Genomic DNA, 22,768 nt, shown 5'->3' with positions numbered 1-22,768 from the left:
TTAGCCTCAATGAAAATCACGTAAAACTTTCCACCGAATAAAGCAGACTGGTGCTGAACCCTTGTGGGCATGCATTTGGCTCAACCGTCGCTGAGTTTGACCACGGGTCGTTTATCTGGGACCTATCACCGAGGTCATTAATCATGCGGTTTCAGTCATGCGAGCGGTGTCAGCCAGAATCACACCAGAAATACTTTTCGGGTAACTCCTGGGCAGACCCCGCGGGATTGTTAATGCGGACTCGGCCGTTTTGAGATTTCGGGGGATTCAATATCCGCGGTGCACGCGGAAGAAAATGTCGTTTTGTTTACTATTTCTTTTCCTGGTTTACCGTCCAGGTGGTGATTCGGATGGCGTGCCTTCGTGATTGGTGTGGTGAAAACAACATCCCGTGCCTAGATGCGGAGGGATGGGGACCATCGATGAGATGATGCCTGTAGGATCTTCGTCGGAGGGGTGTGAGGAGGGCAACCGGAGAACGAATGCATAGAAACCGGAGGGGAGGGGGGGAACTGAATTAGTCCGACCCCCCCCCTCTCCAACCTCACCTTCCAGTTTTACGTCGGGCTCCGTCGTGTTGACTGTTGGAATTCAATATCCGTTTTGCGTTGTAATGGAAAGCATCCAGCTCTTTCGAAAAAGCTCATTTCTGAATTCCCTCGAGAGGAGAAAAGATCCGGGGCCTCACTCAGGGAAGACTCGGGAGTTGTGGGCAGCACAGAGGTCCTGGAATCACGACGTTGACAATGCCCTCCCTTAGTATACGTGCATGCGGGCTTTTCCGGGGGGATACGTGACGTCACGACTCGTGCATTGTCGAGGCTCCCGCAATTTCCAGTCGCATCCGATTGATAATGGCCCCGCATGTCTCTCTCCCGAAGGGCGGACAGAGAGATGAGTCTCGCCAAATCCCGATTTTTCCACGAGTGCACGAGGGATTCGTCCATCCCGTGACGTCACGGTCGTGGTATATCTTTTTTCTGGGATCGGCAATTTCGAGCCCTTCCCGAATAAGCCCTCTCTGGAACCCTTTACAAATTTAGTTTGGCAACACTGCTTCCTCATCCTATATCGTTCCCACCCCCCCCACCCCCTCCACCTCGTCCTTCCTATCCACGCCGCCTCCCCTCCCTCCCATTATTACCTTTCCGTCCTCCAGCTCCCTCTTCCGCCGCCACCTCCCTACTCTCCGCCCCCGCCCACCCCCTTCTGTTGTCCTCTCCACCCCGTCCCTGTGTTTCGCGAGAGGGTCCAACTCCCTCCCTCCTCTCCCCCTCCCGGCCATTCTTCTGGCTTATCCCCGGTCACCGTGCACGGAATCTATCAAGAGTTTCCGTCCGAACCATTTACCGCCGGCCCACCCGCCGCCCCTTTTTTCGCCCCTTTCCCCCACCCCCTCTCCTTCTCTCCTGCGTGGGGCTGTATGTGTGGAGGATGAAGGGTTGGAACGGGAGCCGGGTTCTCCAAGGAAGAGTGTGGTGGGGGGTAGAGAAGGGGTTTGGTTATGGAAGAGAAGTGGAGGTGGGAGGAGGAGAAGGAGGAAATTGCTCCCGTGTGCGTGTCGAAAGGGGTCGGTCGGGGTTGGCTTTTGGGAGGGAGATGCGTAGGGGGAGGGGGGCGCGGTGGTGGGCTGGTGGGGGGGTGAAACGCTCTTATGGGGGGAGAGCGGGGGTGGGGGGGGCTGGGTCGGTTCTCACGTTGCGGGCGTTGCTCGTCGGTCATCGAATTACTTAAGGGAGTTCCTTCCCAGGAAGTGAGGGGTAAATAAGAAACGCCTTCTAAGTGCGGGGGCGTCCCATCTTCTCCGCAAGTCTCCCCTACTCCCCAACCCCTCTCTCCTCCCTAGAACTCTCTCGCCAAAAGATCCAGGAGGTTCCGGAGCACGGTGGGACCGTTCATTCCGACCCCGTGATCTCGATTGCCATTCACCGATTCTGTCGATTCTGGTAGAAAGTGAATGTTGACGGAAAGCTTGTCTTCTGAAATCAGCCGTTTGTTCGTCGAGCGAAGTTGAGAATGCTGTTTAAGTTGCCGCTACTTCCCTCCGGGATGACTGCTGTGTCATCAGAGGGCCGTGCGTCGTCTCTTGGGCGAGAGGGAGAGAGAGCGGATCCCGTGGATGGGCGAGGCTCGGCACGGCAAGCTTGACGCAGTACCGTGGCGGTACGATGAACGATAATGACGTAATAAGCATGAGTCCACCTTCGACACTTAAGTTTAAATTTCTTCGAGAGCGTTGAGAAACGGGTGCAGGAGCTCATTTTCTGTATTTTTGTCCCGAACGAGATTTGTTAATACCTCTCCATCATCATCTGTCAGCTGTTCAAAGATGGGATAACACAGTTCACCTATGTTTTATATGGTGTCATTGCTGTCCTTTATATTTAATTCAGAAGGAATTTTGAATTCGGCCTTATTGTCTAAGAAAAAGCGCAAGGAAGCATTGAAGGCAAAGAAAACAATTAAGTTGCTAGGTAACTGGAAGGCAGGGAAAATCACGGCGCAGTTAGGGAACGGGTTAGTAATAGGGGTGAGTGCAGAAGACGGTGAATGAATGTACATGGACAATTTGTGAGGAAAAACAATAGACATCATGATAATTAGTATTTAATAAATACAATAATCGTCTACTATTTAATGGTATTTGTCATTGCAAAATTTTTAATAATTCATTCTATATTTCATATTTGTTTTAACTATTAGTTGTTGTTCAGCACATGCCCACTGTACAGTCCCACTGCGGCACACACGGCACCCATCGGAGCTGCTTTTAAGCGCTGGCACTTAGCCTTGTGAACGTGATGACACCCATCCAAGAGTTTGTTTCTTCCTCCCCGTAATTTATCCCTTTGCCTAATCCCATGCCCCATCGGATTGTATCAATGTGTATTTGCCTGATAAATTATTGGTTAAAGCTGGGCTAGCGATGAGAAAGGGGAAAGGTAGACCTTTCAGGATACACGGAGAATGGTAGGACATATCGGAAATTACAGTCGGTGTAGTGCAGATGAAAAACGAATGAAAACATGCAATATTATTTTTCGTCTAATTATATCTTACGCCGATTCTAACCTTTTCACGGCTTGACTTTAATGGATAAAACAAAAATAAATTCTCATTAGCGTGAAGGAAAATGCCGATCTCCGCCTTCATGAATGGCAAAACGTCTGCTTCTGTCATAAATAATATCTATGGAATAGCCTCATAAACCATCCGAAACGTATGCTGTGGTGGTAAAATGATCCTGGCTAGGTTCTTTCTTAATATCGCTGCCACATATCTATCTTTTCTATTTAATTTATCTTAATTAAAATTTGGCAGTTTTCCACGAAATAAAATTTAATGCGACCGGTTTCAATGTAACTACATCATCATTCACCTGATGATGATGTAGTTACATTGAAACCGGTCGCATTAGATTTTATTTTGTGGAAATATGCCAATTTTTAAATTAATCATGATATTCCACCATATCATGCTTAAAACGTCTATTTTTATTAATTTATCTTTGTAAATCCTTCAGGTCTGAGACATTGATTCTCATGCATTCCGTATGGTGGTGATTGTTATGTTTGTTCTCCCTTCTCAAATCCCAACTTTTTATTCTCCACTGAATATTTCCCACGGCATATCTCCTTTCCCTTTCAGTTGATCGAAATGATTTCAATTTTCCATGAAGATTTTTTCCACTTTTTTCTTTTCCAAAATGTGATAACTCGCTTTCTACTTTTTCTCATGTTAACTAAAACTCGTTTCATATTATTGCAAGTCTATCGTTTCAGGTTCTTTCCTTTATTTCTTTTACCGTCTGCAACCCACGATAATGAAAAAGAAAACGCGTATGTGTGTTGTTATTAAGCGTGTTCGTGTGTTTTGATTGTAAATAATTCCCGCTGTGGAACACTTAATGGTGTGTGCTATTCCCTTGTATTTTTATTCTCGATCTCCGGGGAATTCTCTCAAATTCCTGGAAATATAATTGTGTTTAGGATGTATTCAACGCTTCGGATCATACTCGTCCAGTTTCTATTCAGTGATCAAGTTATACTGTGCGCCAAGAATTGTCGTAAGGACTAAGGAAGTAAATGATATACCTTACTTATTTTGATTTTTGTGAAAAGTTTCCATACTGGAAAAATAACAGAAATAATATTTGTATTTTCCGCTAATATTATATTATATTTACGACCTGGGTTTTGAGTTCTTGGGTAAATTTCAGGTGGCTTGAATATGACTCAAGTAGTCGGAACAGGGATCGTGGAAATAAAATATGAATGGAATTTACAAGTGTTATCTTTGTTTCGTTTTGCCAGTATATCTACATCTACTTAATACCCCGCAAGCCGCCGCAAGGGCGTGTGGCGGGGGGTGTTAGGACACCACCTGTATAACATATAATTATGACAAGATGTTAGGTGGAGGAAGGGGCTGTGTATTCTTAATCTCACCCAAGTGAATACATTTTATTATTATTGTGTCCGAATTGTTGATATAATCTACGTTCTATAATCCAATGACGATCTACTATTATTCGTTTAAGTATGATTATTTGGTTTAATAACATGATTAAAGCCAAGTAGTCGCTTAAGAACGTCATGCATAGATTATGAAACATATTCGGGGAATCACTAGGCTGACGTTCCCTTGTTAGTTTCATCGAGTGAAAAAACGTTTGCCCACGGAAGGTGTATTCAACGGCGTTCGGGCGTTTGTGGGGCGTTTTGCGTCCACTGTCAAAAATAGTGTATGAGCCATTGGGGATGTTGGAAGCACCTAAGCTCAGTTAATTTGTATCCGTAATTACTGGGTCAAGTGATACAATCACGATCGGCTCACCATGTGAATGCAATTGTTTAAATTCCATAAAACCTCGATTCTCTCGTTTATGCACCGCGCGACCCCTAGCAACGTTTATAGATTATATCGAAGTGAATTAACAGTTTCGGGTTTAGTGGTGTAGTGGATTTGGTCCTGGTTAAAACTTAAATGAAAAAATTTTCCACTTAGAACGTTTGATTATACCGCTACCGCTTACCGCTAACGAAAATAACTGTGCGATTTGTCGCATGGCCTCATCCACACGCACGCGTTGGCATTTTTCATTCGAGTTTTATCTCGATGCAATGCAAATGTATTCCCCGTGGGCGGATAAACCGGACCTCAGCTGCAGTAAGAACCCGAGGTTATTACACAAAGCCGTAGATCGCACTCTATGCATAATGTAGGTATTAGCGCATCACCACACAAGCGTATCGTGAAAAAAACGTCGTTGGATTAAAATGGTGAGCGGAAGATAAACTGTGTGTTAAAGGGGGATTGAAGGTGACGCTTGGCATATTCTTTTAACGGGCTTGCGGCCTCTCGACCCCGCGAAATAATTTAGTTATTAAAAGGTCTGATTCAAGCGCGTCGTTAATTTGCAAAGATTTGAATCGCGAGGCTTCCGGAAAAATCGTAACATTTTTTTTTTACTCCTTACTATTTTCGGTCTCAATCGTCAGTTTCGTTCACGCCGTCAGGAGTCAGATTAGAAAGCAAGCCTTTCACTTTGAATTGCAAATTATTTTTTTCAACGCCTCGGATCGGCGTGTGTGGCGGTGCATTCTTCTTCCCCCGACTGTGCACCGTAATTAGGAGACGGCAGTCACACAGATTTCGGCGGCGGTGGCGGCCCCGTGGGAAATTCCCGAGTCGCGGCACACTTTCCTCCGGACTTTCATTCATTTCTCGCCGTGACTGGAAGGCATCCTTTCCCATACCCACTTCAGCCGTTCCGAGGAAACGGATTCATGTGCCGGTGCGGGAAAGAATAGGGAGTCGGGGTGGTAAATTTTAATGGGTGGGAAGTGGAATAAGAGCCGCGGAAATGAGTTCTCCTGAACCGGGGAGATCCCTTCGTTATTTCTCCTCCGCTTTTGGAAAAAAATGTATATATACGTATATATATCCGCCTCGGGGCGATCCCTTGATACGTCGTAACCCCGACCGGGTCTCAAGACTAGAGAGAGTCATAGGGCGCGGAGGTATTCAGACCCTCTCCCTGGAAGAAAGGGGAGGGGATGTGGGAGGATATTCGGGGAAAATCAAGGGTGCGGTATTTGAAAGAAAGATGGAGATTCGCTCCTCGCAAGGAGTATGCGTTAGTCGTTTTCTAGGGACGACACGAGACTAGCGGAACATCCACACGACTGGCTGTGCTCGATCCTGACGCGTCACACGCCTTGAACCCCTCAACAAATCCATTCGGAGGACGGGGGGGGGCGGAATGGAGAGGGTGGAAGGAGATGGCGAGTGGTTGGGTTCATAGCTCCAGATTACGTAGCGCGGTCACCTTTTGCTTGAGGCTCCATTGTCGGTCTTCCGGCCATTTCATTCATTCCAGGTATTCTTCTCATACTCAAGATAGCCTTTGAGCGGTCCCTAAACCTTAATCATCGTCTGCGTATCACGAGGACTTCTCTTTGCTCGGCCCACATTATATCCTTCATTTCTTCATAATTCTCTTTTCCTTCGGTCTGTCTAAAAAGTCTGGTCTAAAAAGTCTTCCTTTTCCTTCCTCCACCCCGCTTACCCAACATTCTCCTTGGTACACTTTAATTTTTAACCCGCCGCTGCCTATCAATATTTCCTTCGCTCACATCTTCCGACTTCGTCGAATTTCCTTTTACAACTTATTCTCTTCCTTTTTATGAAAGTCGTTTAAACTATTAAACTTCACAATTATAAACTGATCTCAATCAGAGAAACTGCTGGAAATGGCGGTCGAGTTACTGTAGCGGCATCACTCGTTGGTGAACACACATATGCGAGAAGTTTAGGGGGAAAATATTATTCGCCTTGACCAGGATTTGATCTCGGGACTATCGATTCCGGGAGCTCATTGGAGTATCTCATTTCTTTAAATCCGTTGGAAATTCGCAGGAGACGCTTATGTGATTTAACTGGCTAAACCACCCAGCGAGAAATACGGGGTTCCTAGTTTGGATCCTAATATAGGTGAATACGCGAGAATTCCAGTGTGCAAAAATCACTCTCTGAACCAGACTCTTAATCACTTAATTGGAATACCAGACTTAGAGTTTTAGAGTGTGAAAACGTGTACGGATAACGAGCGCGATGTGCGCAACCGCTTGCAAGCGCACCGTAGTACTCTACCGCAAGGTTATGTATTGCGTAAGACGCTGTTGTTGGTCATAACTTGTAATGCATGACTTAAGGTAGGGTCATACACCACTCCAACCGCCACCGCGTAGGCCCCTGGAGTCTAGTGCCCCTCCCTAACCTACTCCGATCTTCTTTTTGAGGGTATTCGCCGCGGACATTGGGCCCTTGGTACCTTCCGAGTAAGGAACTGCCGCCCCGCGTCGTGTTTTTGTTTTAATTTATTATTCATTGTCGCTCTCGAGTTCACTTTTAAGGATCGATATCCATTGGGGAAGCGGAGCGCGTGCACCCACCTGTCCTTCCTTCCCTGCGGGACACCCTCCCTTCCCCCCAAACTGTGCGCCTCTGCTGTTCCAGCGGGAGAGGGGCGGGCGGGGGGAGGGTAAAAGAGGCGCCACGACGCCCTAGAGAGGGCTCCGAACGGATGAAGAAGAAATGGAGGTTTTCTGCAAAAAAAAACGAATAGCTCTCTTGAACATGCTGAATTCCAATCCCCGCGACATTTTGTTGGGTCAATTTGTTTCCTAGCAACTTAGCATTTTTTTGCCAATGGTTTTAAGCGTAAAATTAAAATATTGAAGTTTCATCTTTGATTCTAATTCCATGTTAATTACTCGCAGTGAATTTTTCGGAATTTGGCATTGTAAACACCGCCATTTGCACATTTTATTTATTTATTGCAGTTAGTTACTTCTTTTTCGTGAAAAATGAGTAAAATCAACGCTAAACTACTATTTTCCTTCCTTTTTTTTGGAAAAGGAGGCGAATGGAAGCTCATGCTAAGGGAATCCGTTCAAAAATGTTTTCGCATCGCGACGTTCGCTGTTGATTTTGGTTTGTTGCGGGCTATTTTTTTGCGGGCTGTGCATTCCTTCCTGATGGAGGACCCAATTGGGGTGTGCGTGCGAGCAGATAATGGTGGGGGCGCGCACTCAAATCCTTGCTATTTTTTTTCCTCGAAATTGGATTTAATGTGCTGGGTGGTAGACTGTCAATTTGATTTTTAGTCACCCTGCGTTCCCATCGATTCTCCTTTTATTCCTCTTGTTTGCTATCGTCCGGGCATCACTTGCATTGAAAAGTAAAATCCATGTACATTAAATTTCACTGTTTTTTACGTTTTTTTGTGTCCACATTGCCAACTCATGTCATTTTTAAAGCTCGAAATTGGAGCTTTTTTTTGTATATCTCGCTTCTGCTTTTACCGTGTGAAAATCAGAAATAAAAATTCCTTTTATGTGTACCTTTTGTGGTTTTCCGCGGGAATTGGTCATGTTTACCTTTTAGGTAGAAGGCTTACACTATTGGTGTTCAGCCGAGAGGATTGCTTACGGACAGCAACATACACACAGTATATGTGAAGTGCCTCAAATACTCGACGCGTGTTGTCTTTTTGTCGGCCACGTGCCAGAGTCACCCGCGCGCTCTCATGTTTGAATGTTTTTCAAGAAATGTACACCGCTCATGGGCGAGATCTTACTCTCCTGAATAATTCTGTGCTGTGATGGACTCCCTACAGGAGTGTTGCGGAAGTGCTTATTAATGCACGCTAAGCTATGGACGGACCTTATTTTCTCTTTTGTTGTACTAGCCTCAATTTTTCAACGGAATACAAGCGAATCCGCCTGCCTGTAATAAAATATTAAACAATTTTGACTTCTCTCTTTCACCAGCCTCAGCAGCGGAATAAAATGGGATGAGAGAAAATCATCGGACATTTTGGGTAGAGCGTCATAGTTCTCGAGAAGTCGTTCACTGCTCTGGGTTGAAGCCGAAGGGACAACTGCCACGCGCAATGAAGATGTGGTTCGAGCCAAGGAAGCAGTGCGTGAGAATATTCATTTGATGTGTGGCATTCTATGAATCAGACGTGTGTACCACTGGAAAACCAGACTAGAGAATGATATGAGCTCAAACGCTAATATATATACATGTATGTGTGTGTGTGTATAAAAGTATATACGTATGTATAAAAGTATATACATATGTATAAAAGTATGTACATATGTATAAAAGTATATACATATGTGCTCTACATACACATGCACTCTTCGTTGCGCGATTGCCCTTTTTAACGCAGTTTACGATCGCAGGTCTCACGCCCGGGTTTCAATGGTTCAGGTTGGCTCAAGGAATCGCATTACGTATGTTAGGCTCCGATGAGCAGAATGTAAAGAATGGTGATAGCGCTTCCGTTATCCTCCACGTTAATATTGCTAACGATCACGCGCACTCGTTACGAAGGGCCATTTTACGCGCCGCTCCCGGCCCTTGAGGCGGATGCTGCGGATCGAATGGACAAAGTGGGAAACGAGGACATATATTGAGAAGAGTAGAAGGGGAAGAGGCAATATGGAGCCCGGGGAGGAAGAAGACGGATTGGACCACCTTGGGGCACAATGGATTTTATAGGACCATAATGGAAGGGTGGATCCCACGGGGAAGACCAAGGGGCAAATGCATGGACCAGGTAAAGAGGAATTTTCGGAGGAAGGGATCGCGTAGGATAGGGAAGATTGGAGAGTTGCCTTCAGCCAATATTTTGATTGAAAATTCTGGCGATGTTGATGATCTCAGGCGTATCATTTTGTTATATTTCACAGGGCGCGGTTTGGAATTTCGCCGAGTTGGCGACTGTTTTCTGCGTTTTCGTATCATAAATTGACTTTTAGCATCGAGATAAGGGATCCAGGTCTTGAGGGTGTGGCTGTATCATCCACGACTAGTCACGCATTGCACCAATTCGAATACTTTTTCGGCTTATTCTTTTGTCTTTTAATCTTTTCCTTATTTTTTCATTTCCCTTTAGATTCACGTGCACGCGAGAATTCAGCAACGAGCGAACTTGTCCGCCGTCGTATTTATTTTTTAGCAAATCGTAACTTAGGATATGCAAGAGAACAAGCGACCAATGTGTCATTAGTTGCTTTTCTTCCTTGGCGTCTTACTCTCCGTGGACATGGAATTCAAGCCCCGACCTCCGCCTCGGGGGTATCCTCATGTTACCTTAAGACTTTGGCAAGGGATTGGGGGGGGGGGGGAGCCATTTAATTATCTTTTCTTATGGAGGATGTTTGAATTCATGATGAATCTATCCGAAGTATCATTATTATTTCAGTCATTTTTATGGTAATGAATTTTAATTATCCTTGATCACCAAAGGAGACATCGTTCGCTCTCTAATTAAACTCGCTTCAGAATTATAGAAGCATTTATCAATCAGTTATAGTTTCGGAATTTTTGTTTCATGTCTCTCGATAATGTATTATAAAAAAAACCATAAACAAAGTAATCAACCCGAATGTCGTTTTGGTTGGTGATGATTGAGTTAACTCAGTATTAAGCCCGACGGCGTTTGAAATTCACACATCAGGGTAGGGAGGCCAGTCCCTTTCCCTGTGCCGGTTATGGTTTCCCAGGAAGACCTGGTACCCGAAAAATCACTTAAGCTTGGGTGGAGCTGCAGGTGCCCAGACACTTGCCCGGGAATCGAACCTCCCTCCTGCCCTCCGGTCCGCAGTTCAACGCTCTACCCCCTGGACTACCGCGACCCACTATGTATTATAACGTCACGAAAACAAAAATGAAACGATGTGTGTGATGGGGTACACATTTTCGGTACAAACACCTAAGTGAAGTGTTCAGTAGGCTATCGTAGTGAATAACCTGTACTTTTTGCCTTGAATTAGGTGGTCGTTTGACATATACTAAATCGGCGCCGATACGTAAGATGGGGGGAGGGAAGCACTTCATAGCTTGCTTATGTGTATAAGGGGGCTAGGGTAATAAAAATCCTAAAATGGCCTTACGTAATTTAAGGAAGTCCCCTTAGGCCTCATTTCCTCCTCCCCGTCACGACCCCCCCCCTTAAGTCACCTCCCTTCCACTTCCTTTGCAAATGACCGAAGGAATAAGAAACTAACTGCACGCCGCGCCCCATTTGTCCTCCCACAAAATCTACCCTCCCGGCGGTGCGGAGTGCATTTTGGCGATAAGTTCCGACCATTAATGAAAACGACGGCAGGATTTTACTTTTTTGGCATGTACGTGCGATACACGTTGGCTGCCGGCCAGCCGCCGTGAACGGATGGGTTTTTGCCCGGGCGAGAAGTACGTGACGGGTGCGGTTACCCTCGGTTTGCATCGTCTGTCGGCTGCGTTCGTTGCCACTGTGCTATCGTCCCGAGAAACAATACTCTCCTCCTCCTTCTGTCTCTAGGGGAAGGCCGCGATCCGTCGGTGGGTCCAAATCACTTAATGTTTTAGTGATCACGGACGTGTGCTCTCATGTCAGCAGACGAGTATTTTTGCGCGATTGCGAGGAAACAAACAAAAATGATTCACATTGTCAAGAGGCGTGAAGTAGTAAGTTGATGGCTGTTGTCGAGATTGAACGTTTACGGATCAATTGTGCCGATATCCCTTTCCTTTTCGTTATTGTCGGAGCGGACATTCAATCCGTCGAATGTGGGAATTTTCTAGTCGATAAACACGTCGTACAAACGCACATAGTTTAGTCCGGATATATTTCATTGAATGTAGTTGCTTTGATCACGTCGGCGTATTGGTAAATAGCTTTTTTTCCGCTGCATAGATCCTGATGAGTCTGAGGAAAATTCCCCATCAATGACTTCAGTGCAGTCATGCGCAGATCTGGTGGCAGAACTGCGAGTGATCCATGGGCAAAAAATATCAAGGCTAATGATTTTTTGCCGCTCTCTCGAATGGATTTCTCAAATTTCTTCCACCCATTGAACATCTGCATTCACACACACTGACTTTTCCATCCTCAAATTGTTTTTTGTATTATTTTTGTGACCGCTCACTCTCGTAGAAGACCGAACATTCCTGTACTTAAAAGAAATCTTACGATCCGCATTCATTGCACCACTGTGGTGGATTCAATGAAATAATCCGACTCAACCGTGGGGCCTGGAATTCAGTGAAATGCAGTTCATCTACATTTACATAATACCTCGCAAGCCACCGAAAGGGCGTGTGGCGGAGGGTGTTAGGTCACCATCTGTAATTGAGAACAAAACCCACTGCAAAATCAATATATTTATGCAAACCTACACTCACAGTGCTTGCATACATTCATGCAAAAACCATTTCAACTTACACGCATGCAAATACATATACTATCAACTTAAAAAACAGTTGCACCTTAGAATGCAATAAAAAAATTATCCATTAACGTGCAAGCTAGAATTTTAAAAGTAAGAAGGCGAAATTCCACTACCACATGGACATGAAACATACAATGGTCTCCGCCCCCAATGACGCAGGTAGGGAATGTGACACTACGCTGCAGGCAGCGGGAACCTCCTCACCCCACAGAGAGAGAGACGACGGATGAAAGGGGAAACTTAAAAAAAAAACAAAGCAGAAGAAGCAATACTGTAACGAGCATTATATTTTTTTGATGACATTCTAATGCGGTCTTGCGGGAAGGGTTTTTACAACAAAACCCACGAGGTCAGTGAAAGTGCATGCAATCGAGTAAAACTAAAACGGGATCTACATCTACATAATACTCCGCAAGGCTGGGGTGTTAGGTCACCTCCCGTAAAAGAGAACAAACTCATATGCGAAATCAACATATCCTTGCAAACCTACACCCACGGTGCTGTATACATTCATGGAAAAGTTTGTGTTATAATTGCAGCATAATTCGAAAAGCATTGTTCTAGATATGGGGTGGAAATCATTGTAATCAAAGCAAAGGTGATGTGATTTTTGAGGAAGAGGAAGGCTAAGTTATAGGTAAAATGGGAAGTCATAAACTAGAGAAGATGGGGCAGTTTACCGACCATGACAGTGCTTTGGACCAAGGTGGTTAAATTAGTTGGGATGTAAGATGAAGAATTGTGACAGGCAAAGAAGCTTTCACTGGAAAGTGGGAATTGATTCCAAGAAGGTTGAGTAAGGATGTTAAGAAAAGGCTCGTCAAAACTTCGATATGGTGCGTGGTTGTGTACGGCTCGGAAACGTGGTCGTAGAAGGGAGATGATAGGCGTAGATTGGAGCCCTTTTAAATAGGGGCGTGGATGATGGGAAATGGTGAAATGCGCATAAAGGAAAACAAATGAAGAAGTTCTAGGCATGGAGAGGGATGATAGGAGATTGATGGAAGAACTCCAGTGGAAGGAGGTAGGTAATATGGATACAGAGCATTTTGATTGGAGATTGGCTGTTGAAGACCGCGATAGAGGGAAGGATGTTAGACCAGCGAGGAAGGTTTAGCAATGGGTTAAGATTGTTGGACAAAATGAAGGGAGGAAGAAATTATTAGGAATAGAAGAGGGGCTTGATGTTGTGCCGGATGCCAGGTTGTGTTTTTCTGGGAGAGGAAACGAAATGTATCGTTGTTCAGCCTTTGCCCATCCAAAACCTACCTTAAACGGGTAGACTACTACTAATAATAAACTTTTATGTTATTAAAGTAATCGTGAATCAAGGGATATGAAAATATGTTTCGGTCATGTGAGAGACTTGGAACATTTGGAGGCGTCGAGTGTCGTTTTTTCTCATACCCAGTGTGTCGCGAGTCGTCCCCACGGTAGCATGCGTCACTTTACGGTCGACGAAGCAGGGCGAGTCTGTGCATAAACCCCGGGGAAAGGGTCGAAATTACGAGGAGGGGATGTCATCGAGAGGACGGACTCCTACAGATCGATTTTTACGACCGAAGAAAACATCTGTCCTCCTGCCCTTTTCCCTCTGAATCCGTATCCACGGGATGTGCGGTCTCAGGGATGTTCGAACTCTGATGGCGCCATTCGCCTTTCTCGCCAACAGCATAAAATTTTAGCAAACTGAAAGAGGAGAGTCTCTTTGAGGTAAAGTCTGGCGGTTATTGCGATGCATCGAGTTCTCGTGCGATTCCAATAAGATAACGCATTGCGATGCTTAGATGAATGAATGTGGCAGATAACAGTTTCATCATCGTTCATTAAAAATTTCGAGTTTCAGATAAAAATATAGAGTATATCTAAAAAGGATGAAAAACTTTGTCATTAAGGTTTGCGTCTGCGGAGCCGTGATGTGCTGTAGGTATACATATGTACCTACGGTAAATGACGTTAAATAGCACGTTCCTGCGATGAATGATATTAAATACGTTGTTGCCCATTAAAGACATCTCGATCTCGAGAAGTAGATATGTGCATTAATATTAGTCGATGTACTCAAGCTCTTCAGTCAAGGGACAACTTAACGAAAATGAAGGAATCGGCGACTGGGACTTTTGAGTTAAGCTTTAAAGAGGTATTGGTGAAAATTAATGTGGAGCGTAGCTTCGAATAGTTCAGGAACTTAAAATATTGAGGGAAGAGGATGAGCGCTTGTATGAGACCGGGTTATATGTAGAGACCTTCGAAAAACGGTATGGATAGGATCAGAACGATGAACTAGATTGATGGGAAGGCAGTTGAGTATGTTAGATTGGGTGGGATATGAGAGTAGGTTTTATTGGAGAAATTCGAGGGAGGCATAAAAAACGGACTGAGGTATCTTTGGGAAGAATCAGGATGTCAAAATTCTTCGTAGAAGGGTGTGGGGGAAAGAATAGTCATTTGAGGTGTGGAAACTATGAGGAGCCGAAGAAGCGGATGCTATGGGTTATAAAGGTGTCCATTTCGCTCAGAAATATTTCCGGGGTCTATAGGGATGTACTACGTTTATTCAGGAATCTTTTGGACCGGCATGTTCATCATAGATACTCGTGGTAAAATCACAGTTATTCATTCGAAATTTGTTTAATACACTTGACATCGTTATGTGAATGTATATGATTATAACATTTGGCCTGCGGTGCGCACTTAAAACTGTGATGTGTAAAATAATGACATATCTACTATCTCTGTTAAGATCGTTGTCTTTTGAAACGTCAGATTTCATGTACAAAACAACCATAGTAATCAATCCGAAGTTTTGTTTGATAGCCGAGGGTATAGCTCACCTAATACTAAGTCCCACGTCTTGCGAAATCCGTACGTTCAGGGCAGAGAACAATTTTCTTTCCCCGCGCCGCCTATGGTTTCCCAGGAAGATCTGATATCCGAAAAATCACACAACCAGCGTGAAGCTGAGGATGTGCCCAAAGGCTTCACCCGGGGTCGAACCCGGGCCCTCCTATCATTTAGCTGAGCTCTGAATGTGGTGAAATAGCATTAAATTGATTTCGAATCAGACTGTTCATTGCGCGATCGTACCGTTTTTTCCCGTCCGTGCTGTGATTATCGAGTTTAGTATTTCGCCGAGCGTGTGGGTAGCGTGGGCTCTGCCGATTGCTGGCTTCTTCACTGGAGCCTCTCGTGTTCAATTTCGTCGCCGGAGAGGAGGGAAAGCGGGCTGGACCGCGGGGAATGGATTCACCCCGCCCCGTCTTCCCCCTCCTTCCCCCCCCCCAATCTGCATGCATGCACGCGTCAGAGTGAAAATTGCGTCGCTCGTTTGAGTGGTCATTGACCGTCGAGGCGTTGATGGTGTCCGTCACGCACGGGTTCCCCGCGGATCAGTCTGTCTTCGGGTGATCTCACCCCTGCTCCCTCCGCCGATCGGTGGCCGCCCCGCCGGCGGGAGCGGTCGGAGACCGTAGCTACCGATGGGCACTGCGCGCGAGCGGAGCAGCTTGCGCGTGGAATCTCTTTAGTGCCGTGTGCACTGCTCTTTGGGAGGTTGGGCGCGTGCTTGGATCCGTCGTCGCGAAGGGAAGTCCCGTGGCACCGGCTGATTGCGTCGTTCCGTCACGATCGCTTCGTTTGCGGGAGTGATTCGGGTTATGCCGAGAATTGAAAACACTACCTTCTCACTGGGTTCTCTTCGCTTCACGTGTTTTAAGAGCGAGCCAATATTCGGCTTAAATATGCTGCTCATGGATAAGCTAAACCTTGGGTGCGTACTTTCATATAGTAGTGCTAATAGTTATTGGATATATAAAGATTTCTTGTGTGCATGATAATTTCCGTACCCTTGGATGAAATTCATGATTGACCTTTGGGTAGTGTAATCGCATATACTCAGTAAGGCTTTGTTTTAATTGTAATGGTATCCCAGACTCGGATTATTCTTGAAATAATTCTTAAGAATTTATTGCGGCACATGCAAATATAATGAGCAATATCTTGAGTGGTCATTGCAATAAAGTCTTAATTTTCCAGTAGGAACAACAAGTCTTCTGCATGACAAACAAAATATACGTTTTCTTCAATAAATAATGTAACTCGATAAATAATGTAATAATTAATTATTAAGTTGTATCAAAGCTCAGTTTAATATATTGAAAGAATTTTTTCATGCATCTGTATTTTTTTAGCGGATGGCCCAGGTTTGGTCGCGTCGAGACGTCTTCAGGCCAGAACGAAACGAAACCCGTTTCGTGAACAATAATATATGCATGACGCCCTTTGATGAATATGTAGGGACAGGATTAGTATGACTGGAAAATTATGTGTCACGGTATTTCTATCTACATAAACATGGGATTTCACAAATTAAAGGTCTCTAGAAGCTCTCTTAAGACCTCTCTCGTAAATCCTCTCCAACTTAATGACGGTAGGCTCTGCCGATGTAGTCGTTCCATTTCTTGTTTCTGTATTAGTGTATGTCTTTGTAACGTTTCCTGAATTATCACTCAATCGGAATATTATGTAGCCTATAAAATTATATTTATATTTTGGTTTTGAATGTCAATAATGATGAAGTCGGAAGCTTACGTTATACACAGGGTTAATATTTGGCATTTGCATTTTATTTTTATTATCTGATGAACTCAATTGGAATGGACGTCAATCAGATGCTAATCAATTATTTCAAATTCATGACCCTCATTTTTGGCCAGCACTGATTTGTGCCTCAAGTTGAAGCTTGCAAATGTGTTACTCTCCGTTTAAAGGAATTTCCTTTGCCCTCCCATCACTTCGATTTCCCAATGAAGTGGATAAATTCACTTGATTGCTATATTGATAAAGAGAGTTTTTGCTGAGGTGATGGCAGATATCCTATCCTAATTTTCTCTTGTTTTACAACTTTTTATTTAATTCTTTTCCAGGCGTTGAAATCGGCGCAGTAAATTTTGATTAGGGGTCGACGCGACGAAGCTGCAACGGCGAAAATTGAAGAATCCCATTTTTTCTGCGTGCAGGAAACACCCTAGGCGAAAAAGGAAGCGAAAGGGTGCATGGCTGATATCTGGATCTTCACGGGGTAAGCTGTGGTAAATTGATTTCTAAAACTTTCACACTGCACGTTGGTAATATTCTGTAGTGCGGTCATTTTTCACTCGTAACTTGAAACGTATTTTAAGAGGACAAGGGAAAAAAGGATCACTCTCTTGCGAAAATAACTTGGCCTAAAACGATATACGAGTGATTTTGTCCTTCTTTGATTATATTTGAAACTGCGTAAAATAGCAATTTTTCCAGTTGTCGAATGAGGTTTTTTTTTCACGCTTGATTTTCCGAGACAAAATTCTAAGTGAGATGCAGATGGTTCTACTGAACTGTGTGTAAACCTAGCGTTGCAGACGAATTTCACGCAAAAGTACACCTTTTTCGTGATGAATGAGCTTGGATTTGAAACTTTGAATAAGTTTTGTTTATTTTTATATTATTATTTTAAACTAGTTATTGATAGAGAGTGAAATACAGGGCCGCACCCAAAAGTGGTAGGACTGATTTTCTCTGGCGCGAACGGAGCGGAGGAGGGGGGTCTGCCTGGCAGGGTAAGGTGGAGGAGGCTCTTAGCAACAGACCGACACCAACCTCAGTCGCCTGCGGGCTGTCGTTGAGTGAGGACACCGTTTTTAGTGAAGCAGGTTTTTTGTCCGCGTCGAAAAACAAAATGAATCTAAATTTAGAGCAACGGTATTCCGTGAAGTTTTGTGCGAAACTCGGGAAGACGGCAACTGAGACCCTCGATATGATCAAGCAGGCTTATGGGGACACTGCCTTAAGCCGTTCCACAGTATTTGAGTGGCACAAGTTGTTTGAAGAGGGTAGGGAGCTCGTTGAAGACGACCATCGCTCCGGACGGCCGTCGACGGCAAGAACCGACACGAATGTGGACAGAGTGAGGACACTGCTGAACACAGACCAACGCTTAACCAGTGAAGAAATTGCAGACCAGTTGGGTCTGTCTGCATCCAGCGTCCAACGCATTATTTCACAGGATTTGGCCATGCGCAAGGTGTGCGCCAAGATGGTGCCGGAAATTCTGCCATGGCGCGCTCGTCGTCAGACAGCTCCTGGCCAAATACGGCGTTGCCACGTTGCCGCACCCGCCCTATTCTCCCGATCTGGCACCACCGGACTTCTTCTTCTTCCCCCTGATGAAAAGACAGCTCAAGGGACGACGTTTTGACTCGATAAAGGCCGTTCAAGAGGCTTCGACGAGGGTCATCAACGGCATCCCCAAAGTAAATTTCCAGCGGGCGTACGGGGAATGGGAGAAACGTAATACTAAGTGTGTAGCAGCTCAAGGAGCATACTTTGAAGATTATTAAATCGATGTAAGCATATCGTCAAAAAATTCTTGTAAAAAATCAGTCCTACCACTTTTGGGGGCGATCCTGTAGTATAAAAATGTCAAACCAGGAAGCTACTGATTTAACGCCCATGATTATGCGCTTTCACTTCTTACGTATTATGCAGATTTGGAATGCCATTTATGTCAAGGAAATTTTTGACTTCTTCAATGAGTTCTAGTTGATTGCGATTTATTTAAAAATACGTCACCTTTTTGCCCAGAATTAATCATCGAAAGAGAAACTGTATTGATTACTCATTAAATTTTATCTTTCTAGAGACAATTCAGTAAAAAAGGTGACATAATTTTTCAATAAATTTAGCAGCCATATTAAACGTCGTCTTATCAAATAGATGAGAAACTGTCTCGGCATGAATGACGCTACGCATTGACACAATGAAAGAAAAAGCGCATAAGTATAGGCGGAAAAATCAGTAGTTACTTCCTTTGACATTTTTCAACTATTTTACTCTCCATCAATAGCATGTTTGAAAGGATAATATAAAAATGAGCAACACTTATTCTCAATTTCAATCCAAGCTCGTTTATCGCGGAGAAAAGGTAAGGTTCCCCGCAACCCTAGGTCAACCCATAGTTTTGTAGAACCAAGTGTCTCCTCGGAATCTAACTAAGAATTTATCCTGGGAAAAGCAACTGTGAAAAAACTCACATCCAACAGTCGGAACAATAACTTTTTGATAAAACTTCAACTGAAGTATACTCAAACGGATGTTTGATTTCGTACGTAGCTAGAATGGTACTTAGGGCCATCGATCGGAGGATGGAGAGGAGGGCAGAAGCTTACTTAGCTAATTTTATCATTTTAGATTCAGGAAAGGGAGCTAAACACGTGGTTCCATAGCAGTGATGAGGTCACTAATGAAAAGGAGCATAGAATACAATCAGGGTGTAGATAGAATAACGTAGAATTTATAAAAATTAGAAAGGATAGGATTAGACTTCTGTGCAACCTGTACATGTCTCAGACTGTTCAGGTACCATATATATATATATATATATATATATATATATATATATATATATATATATATATATATATATATATATGGATGAAATGTTTAAAAGGCATGGTAAAAAGTGGATATTGGACTGAAAGCCAGTGGGAATCCATGTAATCATTTAGATATGCTGATTATAGAGATTTAATTAACCAATAAGCCAATAGGTTACAAGGCATTCATAGCGCATAAAAAAAATTTGATAGCTATATAAAGATAATCAATTGAAACGTAACAAAGGTTTTGAGGTTTTCAAGAAAGAAAGAAGAAGGCTAAGTTAAACATAAAAACAGGAGGTCATAAACTAGAGCAGGTGGAGCAGTTTACCTATCTTGACAGCGTTTTGGACCAAGGTAATCAAATTAACAGGGGCACAATTTTAATTGCGCCGAGTAAAGAAAATCTCCCCAGAAAAGGGGTATTTATGGCAGAAAAGTTAAGTAAGGATGTTGAGACTCAATCAAACTTTCCGTTGAAATTTGGGCGTGGAGGATGGAATAGTTGATTGGACTGAAATGAAAACAAGCGAGGAGGTTCTATGCTGGGTTGGGGAGGAAAGGCGGTGGTTGGGAGAAATCCAAAGGAGGCAGGAAAGATGGATGCAAAGCATTTTGATTGGCGATGAAATGATAAGGACTGTGATAGAGGGGGGATTGTTAGGCAAGCGAGGAAGGGGAAAGGATAGAATAGGGATTCTGGATGGGATGAAGGGAGGAAATAAATATGCAGAATTGAAGAAGGGTTGAGTGTAGTTTCTGATGTTAAGTAATGTTTTTCTAGGAGAGGCAAGATCGTTTATAATTGTTCAGACTGTGTCTGTGCAAAACCTACCTTAAGCAGTACATCACCAATAATCAAACTTAAGCTTTTTTATTTGAAATTTTCTGGAATGGAATATATAAGTTACCGTAATTTACACCGACTAACTCACCCGTATGTGCTGAGCTCTTTTACTCAGAAATCTATTTCTTATCTCAGAGGAAACATCATCGCTTCTTATTAATGTTTTATAGCATCGGGAAATACGAGAATGGATCTAATTACTCCTGCTATTATTGGTTTGTTTTCTCCTGCGCCAATTCAGATGGTGCGCTGCTAGACCGTGGATGAAGGGATTGTTCATTCCGCATATTCACCATCGTTGGTAATTATAATCTGATTCAAACAGTGAAGTCACGTAGTGCACTTGGTGACATAGTGTTTGGGATTCACTTTGGGATAAACACGATAGTAAGTAGAGGCTTGGTTTTGACGTTCACGAGCTTTTTTAAATGAAATTGGCTAACCAAAGCGTGCTATTAAAATGTCGAAGGATTTACGTAGTTTGGGAACTAATCCAAAACCGAGGATTAGCTTACACCTTGAATCGCTGTTGGAAATTTGAGACTTATGTTTGCCGAAGGCGTATGCCTCATTTGTAAAACTCGTATTATGGAAGAAAAGACCTAGCCTTGACTTCGAGATTAGTGAGATAGATTGTAAAACGGATAGTTTTAAGACGTCATTTATCCCTAAAACGTCAAGTGAAAGAAACAGCTGCGTCCCGCGCCAACTAGGGAATAAATAGGATCATTAGGCAGTATAGCCGTTATAGGTTTCCATTTTTTCATGTCTCGTATTCCTTAGTATGTGCTAAGATCTATAACTTGTTTTCGAAGTTGTTGATTATCCTTTTAGTTTTTACCTTACGCAATTCATTCCTGTTCTCAATCTGGCTTAATTGATATTATATATATATATATATATATATATATATATATATATATATACACATAGAGGTATATAGTTTTGATGTTCGACGGCTGGATGACGATTCTGATGACGGCGGTCGTGCCGTCGAAACGTCATAATTAAATATGAGTGTCCTATATATATATATATATATATATATATATATATATATATATATATATATATATATATATATATCTGGGGGTCATTTTACCCCAGCATGCCACATCAAAATTAAGTTTTTTGATAAAATGTTTATCGCATATAAAAATTTAAAATATTTCACGTAATTAAAGATAAAGTTAAACTGCATGTACGGCGGTATCCCAGTGCGTAATGCGAATCTAGTCATGCGGAACGGATTGCTAGTAACAATAAGACATTGGTCAGATGAAACAATGACGGGATTCTTGGGTAATTAGAATTAAAAAAAAATATTTTCCCCATTAGCACGGTCGTTTGCATTAATTCTGATCCCTTTATCGTACGCGGGAAAAATAACGTCTCTAATCTGTCGGTTCTACACCTGATCTCTCTAATCCTATTATCATGGTCTCTCCTACTTTGGTAGGATGGGATTAATAATGCATTTTCAACATCGTCGCTGAAGGGTCCCGCTTCCAATTTATGCAAGACATTTAATCTGCAAGTTAACCTTGACTCCTTTAGCGATTCCCAATCTTGTTCCTCTAATAATCTACATATTTTAACACGTTTATCATGATAGCGTTTTACAAATTTAGCAACTCTTCGCTACGCACCATCCAATCCAGTAGTAAAACTGATCTCATATGTGTACTAGAAATATCTATTCAAGGGTAACAATTGTGTTTTCTTTCTTTGGACAATCTCCCTATATATGGTCATGGTCCGTTCCCCGCGAATTTAACGCGCGTAATTATTTCGTTGCGTAATATGACTGAACTTTTTTTTTTAACTGCCAGTCTTTCATGTACCTCCGGTACGTGGTCGCAACAGTTAGCATACGTTGCATGCCTGGTGGGGATGCCTTCCTTTGCCACGCACAGTGACTGTGGCTTACAGAACATCGTGTAGATGTGCAGAGGTTCAATTTGTGACATTCTACGGAAGCATTTGGATCAGACGTTGGTCTGTCATGGGGGGTAATTATCGCTATCCCCTCAAGTGTGCTCAATAGAAAGAAAATGCAGGGTTAGAAGGGCTGCGGATCCGTGCGAGGGAACTTCAAGTATGACAGGGTTCCCAGCTTCGCGTGTCCCATTGAGTAACACTCACTCTCTTGAGCTCTGCGAAATCTGCGTCATGGCGCTTTGTCCCGTGGCATGAAGAGGGCGGATCCCCTT

At 43.4% G+C, this 22,768-nt stretch overlaps 1 protein-coding gene across 3 annotated transcripts in view; it reads left to right on the top strand.

Annotated features, from left to right (window-relative positions):
• Positions 1-22,768, top strand: part of Tpst (tyrosylprotein sulfotransferase) — a 327,227-nt gene that overhangs the window by 194,112 nt on the left and 110,347 nt on the right. For 2 of the 3 annotated variants that reach the window (XM_071590479.1, XM_071590476.1), the window contains one exon: positions 17,219-17,373. The gene's annotated coding sequence lies outside the window, so the exon portion shown is untranslated. Of the gene's footprint in view, positions 1-17,218; positions 17,384-22,768 lie in introns of all 3 variants that reach the window. The other variant, XM_071590477.1, reaches the window with a different exon arrangement.

This window comes from Hetaerina americana, unplaced genomic scaffold, assembly GCF_022747635.1.
Source record: "Hetaerina americana unplaced genomic scaffold, ioHetAmer1.1.p SCAF_4, whole genome shotgun sequence".
In the NCBI taxonomy this organism is placed as follows: Eukaryota; Metazoa; Arthropoda; class Insecta; order Odonata; family Calopterygidae; genus Hetaerina; species Hetaerina americana.
This window is presented reverse-complemented; position numbering and strand designations above follow the sequence as displayed.